Source organism: Euprymna scolopes, chromosome 15 (genome assembly GCF_053919585.1).
Source record: "Euprymna scolopes isolate OS-2025 chromosome 15, ASM5391958v1, whole genome shotgun sequence".
Lineage (NCBI taxonomy): Eukaryota > Metazoa > Mollusca > Cephalopoda > Sepiida > Sepiolidae > Euprymna > Euprymna scolopes.
This window is the reverse complement of record NC_136496.1, coordinates 33,802,079-33,825,478: the sequence shown is the minus strand read 5'-3', so window position 1 is coordinate 33,825,478 and position 23,400 is coordinate 33,802,079. Positions and strand designations below refer to the sequence as shown.

At 35.3% G+C, this 23,400-nt stretch overlaps 1 protein-coding gene and 1 pseudogene across 2 annotated transcripts in view; one reads left to right on the top strand and one right to left on the bottom strand.

Annotated features, from left to right (window-relative positions):
• The window catches only part of LOC145293768 (universal stress protein in QAH/OAS sulfhydrylase 3'region-like), a 340,470-nt gene that overhangs the window by 105,833 nt on the left and 211,237 nt on the right, over positions 1-23,400 (bottom strand). The window lies entirely within an intron of this gene.
• Positions 9,800-9,916, top strand: LOC145294484 (5S ribosomal RNA; annotated as a pseudogene).

Genomic DNA, 23,400 nt, shown 5'->3' with positions numbered 1-23,400 from the left:
ACCGGCTGGGTAGCTGAAACAATTATGTAACAGAAAGATACGGTAATAAAAAATAAAACGCATATTTTCTCTACAACAGTATTGAACACTTTCTTCAGTTTTTATTAATTACCATTTCTACTAACTCTCTCTCTCCCCTCTCTCTCTCTCTCTCTCTCTCTCTCTCTCTCTCTCTCTCTCTCTATATATATATATATATATATATATATATATATATATATATATATATATATATATAACTCATTTTGAAATCTAGTAGACGATATCTATTTCTCCCCCTACCACTTTTTCCCCGCAGAAAAGACGTTTAATAATTTTCTTCTGCACTATTTCATGCCAGGTGCTCGACTGAGATTCAATTTATGGCTTCCGTAACGCATTAACAACAAACATTCGTCTAGCAAACATCACTGCAAATAAATTCCTCCTTCTCCCTCGATGTGTACCTAAAACTAAACGAAACTTCTATGAACGAAGTTTCTTTTCTAGAATTACGCGTTGGTGGAAAAATACCGCAGATCTGCTTCCCAACTGACTATAACATGGCCAATTTCAAATCTAATGTTTTTGTTGAGTCGCCCTCTTAAATAATTTTAATTCTAACCAATATCCACTCTCAGTGATAATCACAGTGTTGTCTCACCGGCCACATAACGCTTAACTGACCCTTATCCTCAGGTTGATTTTGGGCCTTGATAAGTTGCGACTGTCTAGCAAAGAAATAAGAATAAGAATACATTTATTTAAGTTAGGAGTGAGATAAACAAAAAGAAACAAATATAGTTATAGTGACCCTTCTAAGTCTTTCTGAAGAATGGTCGGATAGTTTCTGGTATATTTATTTCTTATATACAGGGTGGAACGATAAAATTGTCGCCCAAGAAAAAAACGACATGATTCCATTTCCATTTTATGAAAAACTGTTTTCTTTTTCTGTTACAGACCATTTACCAGTTGGCTACTTGTGTAAAAATCCCAAGAGCGATAGGAGCCTTATATCATGTCTAAAAGTGACACACTGTTCAACGAGCAAGGTCGGAGATGCGCCGCTGTACAGCTCATGCTCTTTACCGATCCAAGTGATAACAACAGAACCATTGTCATCATCTTTAAAATGCAAATCCGGACAGTTCAAAGCTTGAGGGTACAGCTCAACGAAACTTCCGGCCACGGTTATTGTCTTTGGTGTGGTTTTAAGTGAGGGTCATACCATGCCACTTCACATCTTTTCAGTCGGCTCGAAAGTCAACAGCAAAGTATACCTTGATGTGTTTAAGAGTGTGGTGCAATCAGGTGACCGCTGGCAGCAGGACTAGGCGCCGCTCCACAAGCCCAAAGGGATCCAGGCTTGGCTTCCAAAGGGGTGCTACGACTTTGTACCCTTAACTACCCTCCTCCCTCTCCTAAAACCCGCTGGACTAATTCATTTGGTCATACGTCGAGAACATCCTCAACATGACCTCCCACAACTCTAAAGCCAGCCTGATCGCCGCCATCCGCCGAGCTTCCTCCGGCGTTTGTGGAAAAAGCATGCCCCCCGTTTCGGATCCGCATCGAGGCGATGATTGAGGTTGAAGACGGCTATATTGAATATATATCAGCTCTAATAATCAAGCTACCTGAATTGCTTTTTTTTAAGTATAAAAAGAAAGCTGTAGTGTTGTTTTTCGGGTGATAAATGTATCTTTCCACCCCGTATATTCTTTATTTCTTGTGTTCTTATCGAGTCCTGCTGACATTTAATCATACCATCAAATCTCCACCCTATCCCGCGCCAAAATCCAACATTTTCACCCGACTCTTTTTTTTAATTGCAACTAGGCATTTTACTTTTACCAGATGTCGCCATGTGATACCATCACGCATTGCCTCGTCTATACAAAGTCTCACATTTCGTAAGATGAAGTAAATTGGATGCAAAAACGACATTATTAAAACGTGGAACACTTATCTTGGCAGTTGGGCGATTTAGCTTTCGTGATAAGAACCAAAATGGCGACGTCTTCTGCTTTGATATCTTTAATTACTTTCTTATTGGACACTCAGAAATTTCGCATTTCAGCGGGAAACGTGACTATTATTTATTATTATTATAATAAAGCTGATTTAATCATAACGTGATTCCCTAAATTTTTTCTTGTGTATATATATATATATATATATATATATATATATATATATATATATATATATATATATATATATATATATATATATATATATTGGAAGTTTTTTAACCTTTAAAACTATATAAAAACACTTATTTAATTTTTATATTTTATATCATTCGTTAGAAAACTACTTAGTCAGTAAGTCATTTAACCACCTACAATCAATGTATCAACTTGCTCTCTCGAATTCACTAAAGTACTAATGTTAATTTAAGGGATCATCAGTTGTTTACCATGAAACACTGTTTCGCTGATATATATATATATATATATATATATATATATAGTGAATGAATGATAAAAGTCTATATTCAAAAGTTCATGATCTTATAATTTATTCCTCTAATTCAGTTGACATTTACAATTCTTGACAGTATCTGTTTCGTAGCACAAAATCAATCACTTAAATCAATTAGTGAATCACTTTTACCCTTAACTCATCAGAAGAAATAGCAACAATCAATTCATCAAAATGAAATAAAGTACGTATTGACATGATTAAATCCGAAAATTGGCAGAGAAGCTGTAAATACCTTAAATATGTTTCAATTACGCCATTTTGAATTTAGAAATATATATTGCTCTGTAATTACATTGAACTTCTTAAATAAGGATTGGCATATATTAAAAGGAAATAATGTATATTTCCACAGATATATATATATATATATATATATATATATATATATATATATATATATATATATATTATAAAATGTTTGGATAACAAAGTCAATACGAAAAATATATAAATGTTTATATCCTTTTTTGTATTTATTTTCTATGTGTTGACGTGTAGGAATACAAAAAGTCTTTCGAAAAAGAAAAATGTTTCTTTCAAAAGCACATATTTTCGACCGATCCTTCGGTCTTCTTCAACTAATACGTATAAATTTGTTGAATATATTATTACTATTGTTATGATTATTATTTTTATTATATGTATGCGTGTGTGCATTTACGTATTTGTGTGTCTTTTGTGTGTGTAAACGAACAACACACAAACATGTAAATGTTCAGCGGTTCAGACACCACAATATAATACTTTTTTTTTTATCCTAGTAGCTTCTTTACAGGACTTACAATCCTGTGTAGCTGTCAGCTGTTTTCCGTTTTTCTATAGCCTTGATCCTCTCAAGACCAAGGTCAATAGGCATCTTCTGTCTCTGTTTTCATTATACAGGGTGGAACGATAAAATTCCTGCCTTAGAAAAGATGACATGATTCAATTTCCGTTTAATGAAAAACCGTTTTTCTTTTTTGTTGCAGACCATCTCCGAGTTGGCCAGTTGTGCACAAATCCCAAGACCGATAGGAGCCTTCTATCATGTTTGAAAGTAACACAATGTTCAACGAGAGAGAGAGAGGGAGAGAGAGAGAGAGAGAGAGAGAGAGAGAGAGAGAGAGAGAGAGAGAGAGACACGCTGTTGTGCAATTCATGCTCTCTACAAATCCAAGTTATGATAACAGGGCCACTGCCAGCACCGTCAAAACGCATCGCTGGATTACTAGAAATAACAGGGACCTGCACAGGGTGATGAAAACAAAGTTTCCGGCAAAGGTTATGATCTTTAGTGTGGTTTCAAGTGAGGACCACATCGTGCCACTTCACATCTTCGAAATTGGCTTGCAAGTCAACACCAAAGTATGTCCGGATGTGCTGAAGTGTGGTAATCCCTTGGTGCAATAAGGGGGCCGCCAGCAGACCCTGGATGTGTCAGCAGGACTCGACGCTGGCCCACAAGTCCAAAGAAACCCAGGATTGGCTTCAGAATGTGTTCTACAATTTTCTACCCTTATCTAACTAGTCCAATCCTCCTCTCACCTGAACCCACTGACCGACCTCGTTTGGTCATACGTCGAGAATATCACCAACATGATTTCCCATAGCAGCAAAGCCAACCTAATCGCCGCCATCCGCCGAGGATTCGGCGAACTCTATTCGGTACTTGTACAAACAGCATGTTCCCACTTCCGGACCCATATCGAGGCGGTGATTGAGGCTGAATGCGGCTACATGTAATAGTTGTCAGCTCTACTACATAATCAAGTTACCTGAATTGATTTTTTCAATAAAAGTTTTAAAATAAAGTTGTAATGTTGTTTTCTTTATTGTGACAAATTTACCGATCCACACTGTATTTCCTTCTTACGTAAAACCCCATCAAATATACAAAATCTTAGGGAGGTGACGGTAGCTAAATGCTTAACAATACGAACTGACAACCTGGGTGTGCCAAGTTCGAATTTTGTTCATTGCACAGAAACAATTTCACTTAGGATGTTGGCAGCTTGCACGTGATCCCTCCTGTAAATACCTGTTTTATTTAAGAAACAATTTTAACTAGAAAAATATCGGGTAAACCAATGCCAACAACAGAACAATCGAACCAATACGAAATGAATGAGACACAATCCCTGAAATACGAAAGTGTACTGGTTTTAGAGAGCAGCTATAAAAAGGGGCAACGTCAACCCTTAAAAGTGTAATGTTATAGATGGCGTTCCCATTTCGTTTTTCCTCTCGTCTGCCGACTCCATAGAAGTGCCAACCAAATAAACGAAATACTTTGAACTCATTTTTTTTTGAGAGACACTTTTATTTACTGCCCGTACTTTCCACTTTATATAACAAATTTTGATAGAGCTGTCATCGGCTAGCGGGAATTTATTGTCATCTGCTCTCTTTCCATTTGCTATTCACGCCGTCACGTCTCTCACACCCCACTCTCCCTGTCTTACTGCCCCCTGTTGTTGTCTCCGCGTGACGTCACCAGTCATGCTACCTCCGACTGCTCCTCTCTCTATTTCACTGCAGCGTCTTCTGTCTACAGAACGTCGCAGCACATTATGGTACATTGAGCTCTCGGATATAAATGTAACCCACACAGAAATCAAGATTATAAAGAGGATCTCTTGATCTCTGAAACCTAATTAAACTAAAATAAAGACGAGATATGAGATAAGGATCATGTTATATGGGATAGCCATCATTCTAATCTTGGTACCTTTGCAGGCTAGATAAAACTATTTTTATTTTGTCTCAATCCAGAGTGCCTATTTCTGAGAGTTGGATTTTATCAAAACTAAAGCCAGACCTAGTATTTACTTCGGCCGTCGTGGTGAGGCAAGTAAATACTGACTATTGCCTAAATAGGTGAACACCTGTTGCCACATCTGGAAAAGAGTTTTTACGCGCATCTTTTCCTGACTTGACTGGGTACAAAATCGGCTTCGAGACCGTTACTTATTATATCCCTAATTTCTTATTCTCATAAAAGAGGCGCTGTGAGTCTATCTCTGTTCTATCGTTATTTTCATGGCAAGTGCTCGACTGAGCTTAAATCTATGGTATCCCTTATAAAACATTCACCACAAGCACTCGTTAGCTACAACCACTGTCAACAATTTTTCCCTAATCTCTATCTGTGCTTAATACTAAACGAAAATTTCATGAGCAAAGTTTCTTTGTTAGAAATACTCGCCTGTGGAACATAATGCCGCAGGTTTCCTTGCCAACTGACTATAACATTGTCGTCGTTTCAAAGTCCAATGCAAACAAGTTCTTGTGTAGCTGTCCCTTTAAATAATGCAAATTCTACCCAATCTACACCACTAACGATTACTACACTACAACCTTACATTCCTTAACCGTTATCCTCGAATGGCCTTCGGGACTTGATAAGTTGTAACTCCTTTGTAATAAATAACCTACGTCCCTCTATTTGTTGTATTTTCTCTGTCAATATAATTACGCAACATTTACTCGCTTTACCATTAAAAACTCATCGCGTACACACTCTTTCAGGTTCTCGAGACAGAAAAGGTCAAACAGTCGGTGACCTTTCGCCAATAGATTTCTCTGTTGTGAGCGTTCGGCATTTACAGATACGCCTTGATGGATGACGTATTTAAACAACTAACGTTTCACGAGGCGCACTTGTCTGTGGTTTGGATATTTACTCTTCGATTTGTCGATTTGCCTCACGTTGACCTTTAAATGCGAATTTGACCTTTGAGTGACGAATGATTACTTGTATTGGTCAGCATGTCAGTGACCAATAATTATCCGTCTGCAAATGATAATAATAACAAAAAAGACAAAATTACAAAAAACTGATTTCTCCATTATTTATCCACGTTTAATTAGACTCGCAAATATCAACAAACCATTCAGAAGTTTAATTTCAATTAATTTTATTAATCCAGTTGTCAATACCTACCGACGTACATATCAACGTTATTTAGTTTTTAGATTTGTAGCTATGTCCTTATCTGCCTCATGTTTTTTTTAAATCACAATCGTCAACAGAACATCCTCAAACAATTATATTTATATATCCAGTTGTCAATACTTACCGGCGAAGTACCTATATACGTTGTGTTGCTTCAGATTTGTTAAAGAGGCATTTCTAGTCCCTATTCCCCCCCATAAAACAAAGGCAGAATTATACGCATGGTTTGTTTTAAATTTCGGCGGAGGAATACAGATCCCCCCCCCCAAAAGGATACTCTCAATTTGGAGAAAAAAAAAAAATTAAAATTGCCCCAGTCTACAAAAATTATCTTTCACCAGACAAAGACAGAGCAGATACTACACTTGGAAAAAATATTTATGTCTGAAAAATACCAAAATAAATGAGGTACGAGGCTATTCAAAAGTGTTGTGGAGGGTCGGCTCTATGGTCATCCTTGTCTATTATTTTCCTAGCTAGAATCTTTAATCACCTTTACACTACATTCGCTACTTAATATTCACAAATACATTTTTTTAAAAATAAATATTTACATACATAAATAAATCGTTTTTATAACTAAAATAACTAGATGTACCCAACAGTGCCTGGTATTAAACATATCGTCAAATTCCTTAAAAATAAAAAGTAAAAAAAAAAAAACGAAAAAAAAAACTGCGAACATTATGTTTTTTTTTCTAAACAGTTCACTTCTTGATAGTAAAAAAAAAATACTCGAGATGAAATAGAAATCAAAACCCTAAAGACAAGTCAAGTACGATAACCATTAGACCAGCTTGCCACTTTCTTTAAAAGTGTTTTCAAACCTCGTGAAACAGTTGACAATCAGATAAAAATCCAATGACCGCCCCTAGCAGCAATTTTTCAGTTTGGCACCATTAGCAGCCAGATAAAAGCCAATTAAAAAGATTTCCACATGCCTGAATATCCTATATACCTGATTTAAAGTCTGTAAATAAAAAATTCGTTGACTATATGGGTTGAAAACTATCCTCACACACACACATTATCACTTTTGTAGATATACTAGCAGGCTGCCCGCATATCAGCATGTGGGCATATGAGTATATGGTTATATGATTATATGATTATATGATTATAATTATATGATTATATGAGTATATGAGCATATGATTATATGATTATATGAGTATATGATTATATGATTATATGAGTATATGATTATATGAGTATATGAGTATATGAGCATATGATTATATGATTATATGAGTATATGATTATATGATTATATGAGTATAAGATTATATGATTATATGAGTATATGATTATATGATTATATGAGTATATGAGCATATGATTATATGATTATATGAGTATATGATTATATGATTATATGAGTATAAGATTATATGATTATATGAGTATATGATTATATGATTATATGAGTATATGATTATATGATTATATGAGTATATGAGTATATGATTATATGAGTATATGATTATATGAGTATATGAGTATATGATCATATGAGTACTCTATTTTTTCTTAACAGGTCACCTCTTGTAAGTAAAAAAATACTCGAGCTAAGATAGAAATCAAAATCAAAAGACAGCAAGTCAAGTATTATAACCATTAGGCCAGCTTGACATGATCCATAAAAATTTGTTTTAAAACCTACTTATTCTTAACATAAATAATCTGTCATCTGAACGATTCACGCATACGCATTCGTGAAGCAGTTGAGAAAGAATCCGACGACCCCTTCACGTACCAATTTTTCACTGTTAACGCTTTAACAAATTTAAAAGTTTTCCACATATCTTAATTTTATGTGAGTAAATTAAGTAGTTATATATATATATATATATATATATATATATATATATATATATATATACTTAATTTACTCACATAAAATTAATATACGAAAGTATAGATTCGTGCGAAAACTTTAAGTATTTACTTCAAAAGTGCTCAATACGTAGGTAGAGCTAGTTAGTAAGTTATAAAATGTATATGGCGATTAAGCTACACTGAATATTCCGCGTTTCATCCACTCTAGGACTCTTCAGACTTATGCGCCTATATATATATATATATATATATATATATATATATATATATATATATATATATATATATATATATATAATTTCAAGTCTGTAGATAAAAAAAAATAGTTTACTATGTAGGTTGCGAAGTGTCCTAACACACATTCTCACTTTTATAGATTTATAGATGGATTTTATTGGCGTGGGGTGTGGGGAAAAATGCAAAAACATGTTAGTAAAATCCTCCCAAACCTTTACAAATGGCAGACCACCTACTGTTTTCCAGCTTGTTGGGAACCGAAAACAAGCAGATCGATTTCTAAGTGGGGCTGAAATCTACATAGGAAAAGAAAAAAATAGGGTTGGGTTGTTAGAGAGTATGTGATGTGCTTACAAGTTGAATGCAATTTGGGGGAGGCCATGGAAAGTACTTGAGTGAGCGTCAAACTCTGGTTTCTCCTTATAAAACATTCACAATAAGAACTCGTCTCCCTACCACCATTGCCAAGAACTTTCCTTTTTTTAGAGCGTGTGCATCAACTCAAATTGGATTTTCATGAACAGAGTTTCTTTCCAAGAACTTCCAATCGGTGGAACATTTTACCACAAGATTGCTTCCTTGATGACTACAACAGTGTCACAGTTAAAACTTAATGTAAATAAACACTTGTAAATAAATGAAGCGATTGATTAATATAATTGTCAATATCTACCGACGTACATACCTACGTCGTGTTGTTTTTACTTTTAAACCTACGTATTTATCTGCGTTATCTATGTGATGCTAGTTTACATTTATTCTTTTGGCATATCTACCTTATATATATATTTTTTTACATTTCTCCGATTTTCTCTCGGCCCTGTCGGTGGGGCATTAGAATACGCCGACTGCCCCCTGCAGAGGGTAAAAGTCCCTCAATGGGGGTCCTGGATATGATCTTAAACTATATCCAGTGGTGAGGCCCCAGCTTGTGGGCTTTGGGGAGTGTGGAGCCACCCTTTAATTACCATTGCTCCCAGGTCCACTCTGACCCGGAGTGGTAGTACCTGTTAGGGTCCCAACTATGGGTTAAATAAAAACCGATGTGAAAACAGCAAATATATTCTATTAAAAAAATCTTTAGATTCGGCATTAAATAACCCGAAAAGGGTTGATATGCCGTAAACCAACCAACCAACCAACCAACCAACCGATTTTCTCTACGTTATATAATTGTTCATATTTTTACCTACGTTCCTACCTACGTTACGTTGTTTTTACTTTTCTAACTCTGTCGCTATTTACGTTATGTTATTTCTACATTCTTTAAGATACGTTTATAGTCATGTTGTTTGTTGCTTCATTACTACCACCAATATATACGACATAATCGCGTTGACACACCAGTTCTTGTCAGATCACCGAAGTTAAGCAACGTTGAGCCTGGTTAGTACCGGATGGGTGACCATTTGGGAATTCTAGGCGCTGTATGTGCTCTCTGCTTATCTCGGCATTTGTTTCCAGCCGTCCTGTACACACACTTCACTTGCCACTGGTATTCAACAATGTCGACTCAGGAGAGGTATGGTTGGAGATTGCGCACCTCCTGCCACAAAAATTTCACGCGCAGACACTCCTGCTGTGGGTATCCATAGCCTGCCAAAGACTGAAGGAGTTTGTATACTACCACCAATAGAATAAAATCTCCTTTCTTTCCTCTGTATAACTAACATCAAACGAACCTTTCGTTAATTGCAATCTAATGACAAAAGGAAAGGATTAGTCGGTTGCGACTGCAAATAAAACCAAAGTCAATAAATATTGTTGCATAATCGAGGTCCACGGGGAGTGACGTCAAAGAAAAAAGTTGGTCTCAAATTTGGATACAAGGCCCGGGAGATGACGTAAAAGTGAAGTGAAATTCTAGGCCGCAAAATCTTCGGTCAGCGAATTTGACGCACATTTTTGAAACAATACAGGTGGAATGTTTACGTCATCTGGGCCAAATAAAAAGAAATACAGAGAGAGGGAGAGACATAAGAGAAGGAGAGACAGAGTTGAGACAGCGACACGAGAGGGTGCTAGCAATACATTCTTCTCTACTAACACCACCACCACTATCTGTGTCACGAACGCTATTAGACTTGTCAATTTATCATTGAAAATAGAACGTTTACATTTACAAAAATAAACGAAATATTTTTATAACCAGCTGCGTGTGTTTTTTTATTATCACCAACGAGTATATAAGTCAAGAAATGACAAATACTGTTTTTTTTTTCAATTAAATAGACTTAAACACATTTGACGATTCGGCCATTAGAGAGAAATATAACAAATTGTTTACTAGCATGTAGACATAAATAACCTTCAATTCTCTTCATTTCAGCGTGGTTGTTTGGGGTATAACCGTAGGCGTTCAGATAAAAGATAAAATGTTGACTCAGCCTTGAGATCTCGAATCATGTGACCAACAGAACAATCATCCTGATGATTCCATGAAAAGGATGAAACACATGCATGCGTGGATCAGCATTTCTAATTTCTCATAATATTACACGTGCCACAATACGTTTTTGTTATTTTTTAGATATAAGTATATTGGTATTCTGAGTCTTAAATTAATCTGGCATTATCAACCCACTTTAGGAACACACATATATGCATATGTGTATAGATATAGATATAACACATATATTTTTATATGTAATTTATCACTATATAAATAAATAACGTAGTTATCAATTAGATAGCTCAATAGTACGATACTAGAGCTATAAATATTTATTTTTAAAGATAGTACGTTAGAAGGAGTAAAAAAAAAAAACAAGCAAAAAAACAGGCTCCTTCAGTCTTGGACAGACTATGGATACCCACGAAGGGTTGCTCGCGCGTGAAATTTTTGTACAGGAGGTGCGCAATCTCCAGCCACACCTCTCCTTAGACGGCATTGTTAAATACCAGTGGCAAGTGAAGTACAGGGCGAGTGGAAACAAATGCCGAGATAAGCGGAGAGCACATACAGCACATAGAATTCCCAAATGGTCACCCATCTGGTACTAACCAGGCTCAACGTTGCTTAACTTCGGTGATCTGACAAGAACTGTTGTGTCAATGCGATTATGCCGTATATAGAAGGAGTAGACAGTAAGAATTACCACATTTTCAAAATGTTTTTTTTTAGATCAGCTTGCGTACGATAGGTTTTATTTTATTATATATATATATATATATATATATATATATAAAGTTATCCACAAACAAGTGTTTCACCGTTCCTACCATTCATCAGATTGACGTGCCCATGGATAACTATTTTATCTTTCTCCCCCTCATCCCCACGTTATATATATATATATATATATATATATATATATATATATATATATATATATATATATATATAGAGAGAGAGAGAGAGAGAGAGAGAGATTGGGGGAGAGAAAGAGAATGTGTGGAGTTTGGATTACATGACGAACGCAGGTATTTGAAACTGGCTAGGTAGTGTCAGGCTTGTTTTTGGCAAAAACCGACGGGCAGAATAAATATTAATGAAGCGCAAAATAGGATGTTTAAATATTTCCTTTTGGTTTAGGCTATTGCATTTTTGATTCCAGTAAATATTCAATCAATAATTAATTAAAAGAAAAATCAACGCGTAATAACCAAATGTACGTTAAATAATTAAAAAAGAAAAATCAACGCGTAATAACCAAATGTACGTTAAAGTGAGAAAACACGCACAAATCCAGGAACTCATAAAATTTTAATATATTTTATTAATATCCACAAAAGTCTCAGTTTGTTCGATATTATTAAAAAACAAAAACAAAACAAAACAAAAAACAAAAAAAAAACATCATAACGGTTCGTTTAATCATATTAGTTGTTCAATGGCGCTTTTTATTGTTCATGTTTTGACAATTGAAATGAATAATTTTGATGTAAGCGCATGTTTCATTTTTCTAAATTTTTTTGTCACTAATTTCGTTAATTTTATTTTTATAGATATTTTCCACTACACAAGAGAAAATCCGTTCTTAATAAATCTAATTAATTTAATAGAAGATTATTTACGTGTTATTTTCGTCTGGAGGTTTAATTTTCTTATTAATTACTAGCCGGACCTGTGGAAATTCCACAGCGGACTCATTCATATACAATATATTGATGTTGACATTCTGTTGACATTCAGCGTAAATGGAGACGACGTGATATTATTGTAACCCTTTTGTTAAAACTACAAAAGTATTTATCTAAGCTAACAGGGACGCCCGATCGTAAAGTACGCTTAAATATGATATTTTAATTCTTGCAGATTTCGTATATATTATTATAGAGTTAATGTTCTATCGATTTTTATATATTAATAAATTGTGATTTCAAAAATTAAAAAATATATCCATATGACATGGGTGTATCAGCTTGAATCGAAATCGAAACCAAAACTTATAAAACAATATATACTCAAGTTATATATATATATATATATATATATATATATATATATATATATATATATATATATATATATATATATAACTTGAGTTCTTCAGCTATAATCGAAAAAAATAAATGACTAAAGTGCTATCAGTTATAATCGAAACCGAGACCAAAACTTATGAATTTGGTAAAATTATTTAATTCAAGAAATGGAAACCCATAACAATTAAACGACAGTCACTCGGATGTAAGCGTGACACACAAAATGAATAACACACACGCACTAACCTATTAATATACAGATTACTCGGCGTTGTATGGAGACAATAATTGAACTCTATTTAGTATAATATGAAATGTGAGTTAATCCATGTTTTAATTTTAAATAGATATTTAATATTGCAAAATGCATGCAATAATATACCTTAGTTTAGTGCTCATATTTTTATAATCAAACGCAATTCAACTGAACAAGTCACCCATATCTTCCTGAATTATCTATGCATTTCTCTCCCCTCTATGTTGATAGAACCATTATTTAGTATTCATAATATTTTTGTGTACATTTAGAGAAAGAGTGACCTTTTCTTTTGGTAAGGCCATCTAATTTACAGTTATATCTGTACATACCATAATAAGTATGAAAATTAGACGGCAGAATAATAATACTTTTATATACTACTACTACTACTACTACTACTACTACTACTAATAATAATAATAATAATAATAATAATAATGATACCATAGAAATAGAGATAAAGATAAATGTTAGCTATGAAAGACGGATGTCTTAACAAATATGTCAGATATGAATTTTTGAATAAATAAGAAAATAATATGGTATTGGTTATGACTCAACAGGTCATAGATATGTCTATTATATACATACACATACATACATTTCTCTCTTTATATGGATATCTGGTTTCACTTCCTGTTTGATTGTTTATTTACGAACTTTTCTTAATGTTTTGGCAATAGCACCCCCCCCCCCTTATCACACAACTCGATATTGTCTGAAGTCAGATTACTCAAATAATCGGATAAGAATATTACATTTTGATTAAAGGTACCTCAAGGATTGTTATATCTTTGATCGCGCTTAACACTAATAAAAAAGGAAATATTGTGTTTCATTTGATTTTATTCATCTTAGTTTCTTAGACCAGTTCTCTGTTACTTTCCCGCAGTGACTACACTTGACGTCGTTTCCATAATGTCTAGATGATGTTTCGAGAAACCAATGTCATTTATCCACTGATTTTAGTTTGATGCAATACTTGCTAACATCGAGTAAAAACAGTATATATCCCTGTATAGATTTCTTTCGTAGTATATTTATTCCCCTGTACCCATGTTTTTCTACATGCAAACTATAGACATGGATGTATTCTGAAAACTGAATCACTCGTGTGTGACCAATGAAAATGAAATATAATGCAAACTGTTTCGGAAGTTTTAGTTTAAAGCGAATAAATGTAGGGTGCGGTTTGTTATGTATATTATAAACAATTCCTGAGTAGAAGATTTATTTTTTTCTATAATTTCAAATCAGAAAACGAGACATTGTTTATATTTTAGTCACCCCATATTTTGGGACGTATTATTTGTAATTAATTTATTACTGAAATATTTATCTAAATATTTTTACGTTCGTAAAATTAATATATATATATATATATATATATATATACATATATATATATATATATATATATATATATATATATATATATATATATATATATATAGGATGACCCAAAAAAACAAAAGCTAAATGGAGGCCATCTAGAACATATGCTGTCGAACGGAGAAAAAAAGGCCAAAGACCCTAGTTTTTGGATGTGATGTTTTGAATATAATAGACTAGTTATGACCAAAGTTTCATTTCATTCGGACAAAACACTAAGAAACGGAGCCTAATTAGAGTTGGGACCCGTTTTTTGGGGGGTCACCCTATATATATATATATATATATATATATATATATATATATATACTGCTTCCGTGTTTTGGGCTCGAATAGTTGAAATAGTTAATTACGGTTTATTTTAAATTCAAGCTCCAAACACGGAAACATGCACACAAATTTTACTGAATGACTTAAAACAAATTTCCTAATGAATCTCAAAAAGGTATTTAAAGAAATTTGTTTTCTAATTTTTCTATTTTAATTTTATCCTTATTTTTTTCATAATTTTTATCTTCATTATCAACTTAAGATTCACAACTTCTTTCTAATGTTTTAAATGTTTTCAAGACCATCCACCTAAGTTACTACAACATGCTAGTTTTTTTTTTATTTTTTTGTGTTGATGAGGAGATGAATATTCGAATACAATTATTGTAAATTTTAAATAAAATGAATATCGTTTCTGAAACGATTGTACCTTATCAAAGGGTAAGATTTAGCAAAATGCGGGATCGGATTATGCTTGCAAAAGTATTTGATGAAACTACACATAAATCAAAGATCTTACTTGATAACAAAAAAGTGAAGCAGAGGGAATATGGTGAAGAAAAAAGTGATTTCACGTGAATGGATAGTCTGGTGAAAGGTAAAGTTTTTTTTTTTTTTTTTTTTTTTTTTTTTACATTTTCACCCCAAACAAGGCAAATTGCCACTTTGGTGTAGGGGGCTACTATCAGGAGCACCAACTACTGGGGTACTATGTAGGGATTTGGGCAGCAAGATGTTGGTTAACGTTGCACTTGAACTTCTGCACGTCAGTACAGTTGGGGAAGCAGTGACCTGGAATGGAATTCCAAAGTCTAGCGATTCTGGGGAAGAAACTACTGGAGTAGAAAGATCTTCCACATCTAGGAGTATCTACAGTGTGGGGGTGGGATTTTGCAGCCTGTCGGGTCTGTCGAGATTGTTCACGTCGTGGAGGCACAAGTGCTTGTAGTTCATCATAGCATTCACCATTAAAATACTTGTAGAACAGGCAGAGGAATGCAGCGTTTCGTCGATGGGACAAAAACTGAAGCTTAGATGCCAGTTTAGGGCCTATTAGATTTGTGACTCTCTTTTGAACCTTGTCAAGGAGCGAGAGACTAGTAGCCGATGCACCAGCCCAAATATGACAGCAATACTCCATACATGGGCGAATGGTTGCCTTATAGAGGTACAGGATACTTTTGGGTGTTAGTAGTTTTCTAGCACGGTAGAAAGAGCCCACCTTCCTCGCAGCGGCCCTGGCAATGCCCTCGATGTAATTGTTCCAATTCATGTTTCCTGTGAACGTTAGGCCAAGGAGCTTGAAAGACGTACTCTCAGATAAAGAGTCGTTGGCCATTGCTATAGGTGGTAGAGAAGGTTTCTTGTAATTATTGAATGAAACTAGTTTAATATTGGCGGCATTGAACGTGACCATCCATTTTTGTCTCCATTCCACTACTGATTGGAGGGCATCCTCTAGTGTTTCTACCTTTTCTTTAGATATATGTTCATTTGTTTTCCTGTCGTGCCTGCTATAGAGTGTGGTGTCATCAGCATATATACCCATCTCAGAGGCAATTTTGTCGGGGAGGTAATTTATGAATATCAGGAACAGTAGAGGTCCAAGGATAGACCCCTATGGCACTCCCACATTTATATCATATTGTTTAGATGTACAACAGTCGAGGACAACCTGGATTTTTCTATTATCTAAGAAGGATTTAATTATGTTAAGTATTCTACCAGTGATACCGTATGATCTAATCTTTCTGAGGAGACCCTCATGCCATACCCTGTCAAAAGCCTTAAATATATCTAGAGCTACCGCTCTGCCCTCCCCCGCTTTGTCCAGTGAATGGTATATACGTTCAGAGATTACAGTTACGATGCCTGCTGTGGAACGGGCTTGTCTAAATCCATATTGTTGGTCAGTCAGAAGTTTAGCATCTGTAAGGTAATGGACTAGAGCCTGGTTACTTAAGGTCTCAGATATTTTGGCAAAAAGTGGGAGGAGGCTAATGGGGCGATAATTTAATGGGTCAGTTCTTTCACCAGAATTCTGCAATACTGATACCACAGAAGCAGTTTTTCAACAGCCGGGAAAGCAAGATTCATTAAGGCATTTGTTGTAAAATTTCGAGAGAACTGGAGCTACTTCGGCTGAGCATTTTTTAATAGCACAGCTGGTGTGAGATCGGGTCCACATGCTTTTGAAGTGTCAAGGTTTTTTATGATAGCATGCACCTGAGAAGGGGTGGTTTTCAGATCCTCTAGCGTGGCGTCTGTCCGCATAGGAAATTCAAGTAGGGGTGGTTGGAAGGGTCCAGTGTGGAGTTTGAGGCAAACCGACTGGCAAGCATGTTAGCCTTTTCGGTTGCTAAGTAAACAACCTCGTGATTGTTGGTTAGTGGGGAATTGTTGATTGCCCATTATTTACTACACTGTTGTAGATTTTCCAGAAGTCACGAGTTCCTAGTTTGCTTCGATGCGTTTTTTTGTGGTTTCCGTAAATTCTCTCTTAGCTGTCGCTATTTCTTTCTTAACGTTACTTCTAGCTTCTATGTACTTCTGTCTGTTTGAACTGGACCTATGTCGGTTTAATCTGCGGTATGCATGCTGCCTTTGAGCAATGGCAGTTGCGCAAGTCGAAGTAAACCATTGGGGAGCGTGGGTCTTGCTATAGAATTTCCGCATGGGAACATGCGCTTCGATTGCAGTTTTGAACCATTCAGTGGTCTCGTTTGCACACTGTTCAGCGTGAAGAGAAGAAATATTTCCCCATGGGGCATCTCTGATAAGATCACTGATGGCTTTCCAGTCAGCCTTTTATAATATCTCGTTCTTTTGAGCACTGGCTCTTCAGTTTTGGCTCTAGTGTTTAGGGCGATTTCAACCATTATCACTGCATGATCAGCGTTCCCAAGTGGGCTGTCGGCATTCGTTATACAATCATCAAGAACTGTGGTAAAAAAACAGATCTAAAAGTGATGCGTGTTGTTCTTCCTGGTCAGGGAAACGGGTTGGAAAAGTAACAATTTGTGATAGTGAGTGAGATATATAGAAGCTATGAGTTGTGCTGGCCGCTGCATTTGTGTAAGTAGAGAATCCAATCCAGTTTTTGTGATGGACATTAAAGTCACCAAATACATGTACTTGTGCGCTAGTGTCGATGGAGAGTGCTGTGTCTATGCTGTCAGAGACTTTGTTTATTATGTTGCAGTCTTGGGTCGAGGGAGAGCGGTAGAGAAAGTAAAATGTCAAGGGAAGGGTATTACGAATGTAAACTCCAAGTCCGTGCATGTGTCTGTCAGAGTCCTTACGGCAGAGTGGGAGATATCCAGGCATGTTAAAGTAGTTAGAGGGGATGGAGGAGTGTAGCTTAGTCTCACTTAGTGCTAAGATACCCGGGGTATTTGTTAGGACAAATGCTTCAACATCAGCTAAATTAGTTCTAAGCCCACGGATATTTGTGAATACAAGCATCAAGGGAGGAGGCAAGTTGGATTTGTTTGACCCTAAGCCTGGTTTAAGCTTATTTTTAGATTGTACTGTCATCATATGTTTTTAACGAGTTTAAGTTAGGTAAGGGGGAGCTGAACAGAAGGTTATGCAGAGTGTCACACATGCATCACAAGTAGACCATCAGATGACCCTCCATCAACTAGGACTGTGGCCTCAGGAAAGCCCACCGGGGATGAGTGCAGGGTCTCTTTCCATGCGCGACATGGCACTACAAACATCCCGATATTATACAACTGTTGATTGTGTAGCCGCTATAAGCGTTACCAAAGAGTTAGGGCTCCTGTACTACCATTCGGAAACAGCAGCCAGTAACTGTCAATCCGGTACCCTCAACCCATCAGAGGAAGTTCAACCCAATCTAATTGCTCAGGCATATATGGTACTCAAGCACTCTCAAGTGCCTAGTTTTAGAGGTGGGGTGTATCGGGAGTGAGGAAACGGCATTCATTGCCCTAGACAAGAAACAAGATCTACCACTGGGTGTTTCTGTCGAATCACTGTGATAGTGTTTCTGCGCCTGACTAATAGGCAAAGAAGGAGTATGGAAGCCGGGCGATAGACAGACCCTATCTACTCCTTAAGCAATTTAGGTTAGCAAACCGGTAATTTGTTTGAGTCACCAGCTCTAGGAAGGTTGTCATCCAAGATTGAAGAGGCCTCCCTCCCCTTTGGTTTAGTTTCAGAGTTTTCCTTCTCCTAGACAGATAATCTGGAAAGATCTACTGGGTCCGTCAGCACTGAGAGGGTTTGCTCCGCGCCTGGGTTCTAATCCAGGTATTTCTGTGACCCCGCGTGGTTAGTTAATGTTACTGGGTTAGTTTGTAGAGGTTATATATCTGCTGAATAGTTACACTCCTCAAAGTGAATTAGGGACATTGCTATTTCATTGTTACTGGATAAAGGGGGTGAGTAGAGCTCATGCAGTGTAAGCAACTATGATTGTAAGAAGGCTTGTTAGAAAGGAGATAATGTGGTTTGAGGCTTTCCCTTTATAGATTTTTTAAAATTTATTCATGTTAGCTTGGGTCTAGGATAACATTAAAGTATGAGTAGGTGTTAAGAACTGAACTACATGGTGTGCCCAAACTATATTTTAGATGTCAGGAGGGCTTGAGATGCGAGTGCAATATAGTACGGATAAAACAGTAAGTTTTGAGTCATGTGTAATTAGGTAAATAGATATATGGGCAAGTTTTTAGTAGATGCGAATAAAGTTGAAGGTACAAAGTGTGTTTCTATTATTAAGTAGTAAGTATCCAATGACGGTAAAATCCAAAAGTGCAAACCCAAGAAAGTTAGTTAAATTTCCATTCGCACAAATAAAATCCAAGGGAATCGCGTATTTTATATATATATATATATATATATATATATATATATATATATATATATATATATATATATATATTCCATTCATCACCTTACTTATATATTGAAGTACATCATAAGTGTTATCTCAAAAAGCCGACTATTTGCACACAAAAAACAATGGATAAAAAAGTAAAATGTAAACGAAAGAAAATGAATGAAATAAAAAAAAATTGATAAAGAAAAACCAACAGAGAGATACGACGGGAAGATAAAGCTAAAATAAGAAAAGCAAATAAACTGGCAAACTTGAAAGAACCGAAAAAGAAGCGGATGAAAAATAGTAAATGTACAAATGACACGAGTGAATGTGAAATGCTAACAAGAGGAGAGCAAGGTGAAACCAACCTTGTAAGAGAAAAAAAAAAAAGATTCTTTAATTCAACATGCGCGTTGAGTGGATTCCGCCATTTTGAAAGTTTTCTGACACAGCGCCATTGAGTGACGGGCATCAAATCACAAGTAACGACAAACGATACAACACACAGGAACGCGCATGCGTATGACGATTGCGTTAATTTTTCGGTTTGACAGGTTTGTCAGTATATCAATCCTTTTTTCATGCTGAAACACTATATTTCTTAAATACATACGTTTTAAACGATTCCCCAACCAAACATTGCTTTTTAACCGCCATCTTTAATCAGTTATATGTTGGTAAAGTTGTCTGTGTGCGTGTTCATGTATGTGTGTCCAGTTAAAAATTTGAAACTACATAAGAGACTCCCGCAAAGCTGGTATATTTTTATTTAGCGTGGCTACGAACAGAATAAAGCCATATTAAAAAAAAATAATATTTACTCTTTGGGTGTCAACAAAAAAAAAAATTAGTAAGAGAGAGAGAGAGAGAGAGAGAGAGAGAGAGAGAGAGAGAGAGAGAGAGAGAGAAATCGTTATTTAATCCGAAAGCCGTTTTTAACACGGGAAGGTTATTTTTTTATAGTTTAGAAAAAGTGAAACAAACTGTTTTGTGTATTTTTTTTGCAAGTATTTAAACAACAATCCTGGTGAGTAGTTTTATTTTTAAAATTTCTTTTGTTATGCCGGGGAGGAACACGTAAAGTACAAAAAGCAGGAAGGAAAAAAATTAATTCAATTTTTTCTATATAAAAAAAACAAACTGGATAAATCGTATACTTATCGATATGAGAAGTCACTAATGAAAGTAGATTCAATATAAACCTGTACTATTTCCGGTAAGTCGCCTCGGCTGAAATCGGAACCGAAAAAAAAAAACGATGTCGAAAAAAGTGTTTTTAATATTTAAAAATATTTAATTAAAAAATATTTAAAAACACAGTTGGGTTAGATACAATCATTCTTGCAAAATATAACGAAAAACTCACTTGTAGATTTCTAGTTTAGTGATGTCGAACAAACCAGACGTTTCATTTTATATATATATAAACAAATTGAAGTCACTCTTTAGGTAATTTTAAGCAGTCTATTTTTCCGAATCGGAATCGGAATCGGTAATTGTATCGGAATCAGGAAAAATATTGGAATCGTCCCGTCGCTAGTATGCACCCCCATATATATATATATATATATATATATATATATATATATATATATATATATATATATATATATATATATATATATATATAACCAAATTGAAGTCACTCTTTAGATAATTTTAAGCAGTCTATTGTTCTGAGATTTCATCAACAGTGTCTTTGAATATTTTATGCTTCTGAGCTTGCCTTCACTCTTATCTAATTGAAGTTGATGTAGCAGTAAATTAAATCACATCTGGACTTTTAAATAATAATTCTTTTATCAATAGTAAATCGTGAGTTCTTTAAGCCATTTCACGAGGGTGAATGAATACATATACGTTTTATGGTTGGCAAATGAAGAGAGACGGTAAGAGCGGGAAATACAACAGTTAGAACAACGTATAGGAAACAACGTGAAGAATAAAAATGAATTGCCAATGTTTTATTCTTTTAACCATCACCCTTGTCGGTTAATAGTCCATCTTGCTCATTTCGTTAGTTCATTGCAGTGTTTTCTTATTTTTTTGGAATTTGATCTTAACAGCTGTATTTGCCGCCATTTTGTCTTTCTTTATTTTCGCGCGTTGGAATGTAAACCTATTCATGTATCGGAGTGTCGTTTATCAACCTTTTAGCAACCGAAAACAAAATATCTTTAAACATCTAGATGTCCGTTATTTTTTTTTTTTAGTTTAGTTTATTGGTAGTGCAATCATCCTAATGGGAAACAATAGATGAAGATTCTCTTTATCTTGTGCCGTTGCTCAGATTTCCAGACTGCAACCTCTTTCTCACAGAAGAGATGTTGCGATTCTGACTCTGCTTCATCGTTGTTTTCGTAGCAGGTGCTCGTCTGAGTTCTAATTCCCCCCTTCGTCAAACTTTCACGAGAAACACTCGTCTAGCTGAAAACACTATCAATAATTTCTCCCATTCTTTATCTGTGCCTAAACCTAAGCATAGATTCCATGAACAAAGTTTCTTTCTTAGAACTGCACGCCTGTGAAACTGTCTTCCGTTTGCCTGCTTTCCAGCTGACTACATTATGGTTGTCTTCGGGTCCGGCGTGAACAAGTTCTTGATGAGCCGTTCAACCTAAGTTAACAAATTTACCGAATTTCCATTAATAACGATTACTATATTGTCCAATTAACTACTGTACACTCTTTAACCCTTATCCTCGAGTGGCCTCTTGGCTTTGATAAGTGGTGATGTCTATGTAAAAAAAATCCTCGAAACATTGAACAAGATACCCTTTTCACCCATTCTATTAAATAACCTAGCAAGATGATCCTTCGTTGCTATGAATCGAATACGGAATCCTATAAGCACATAACATCACGTTAAAGGGATTTTACAGTTCTGAATTTTTGTAATGAGGTATGAATTTGTATTGTTTAGATTAATCGGAAAATTGTTCTCATCTTGAGTTTTATTTGCACAACATTTCGCTCGATGTAACCTCCGACCTTCGTCAGGTGTAAAAGTCGCCATATTTTGGCGGACAAACAAAAGGGAAGGTGGTTCTGCACTCTAAGGTTTCGAATTTTTTGTGATCTAGTTTGAAGTAGGTTTACACGAATTATAAAGATAATTTAATTATCAGGGACACCTAGAGGTATAATTTCTAACACATTATGATTAAATTTTTAATTAACTCCATCAATTAATTTCAAGTTCTTAGAAACAGATTATTTATGAAACTAAGAGATTGCTGGTTTCAGTATGTTTAATCGCGTGTTATGGGTTTTTTAACCAGATGTAGTTTTTTCTTAAAGGGATTTTCTTTAATATTTTTTTTTAACGAATCTTAAAGATTTTACTAAATTCTTTAATTACCGTTCAATGGCATTTGAAAAGAATTTAAACGCTCTGCCATACTCCACTCTTCCCACTGCTCTTATTTCAGATCTAATGACCCGGGAAAGTAGATGTGCACACTGCAACAGTTCATTTTGACCCTTACTTGGTTTGGATTGGCATCAGAGAAGCCTGAGCTGACCAATCTGCTAATCATGCCCAGTTTCCAAGTGCTTTTAGAATCCCTTAGCTTCTTATGAGATATTTGAAACGTTTCACTTTAGAAAATTTTAAAATGTAATCAGAGTTTTTTTTTGTCTGTTTCGATTTACTCAAAACCGCGCACACCTCGTCTTCTCATGTATCGTTCTCTTCTTCCTCTTCTACTTCTTGCTCTT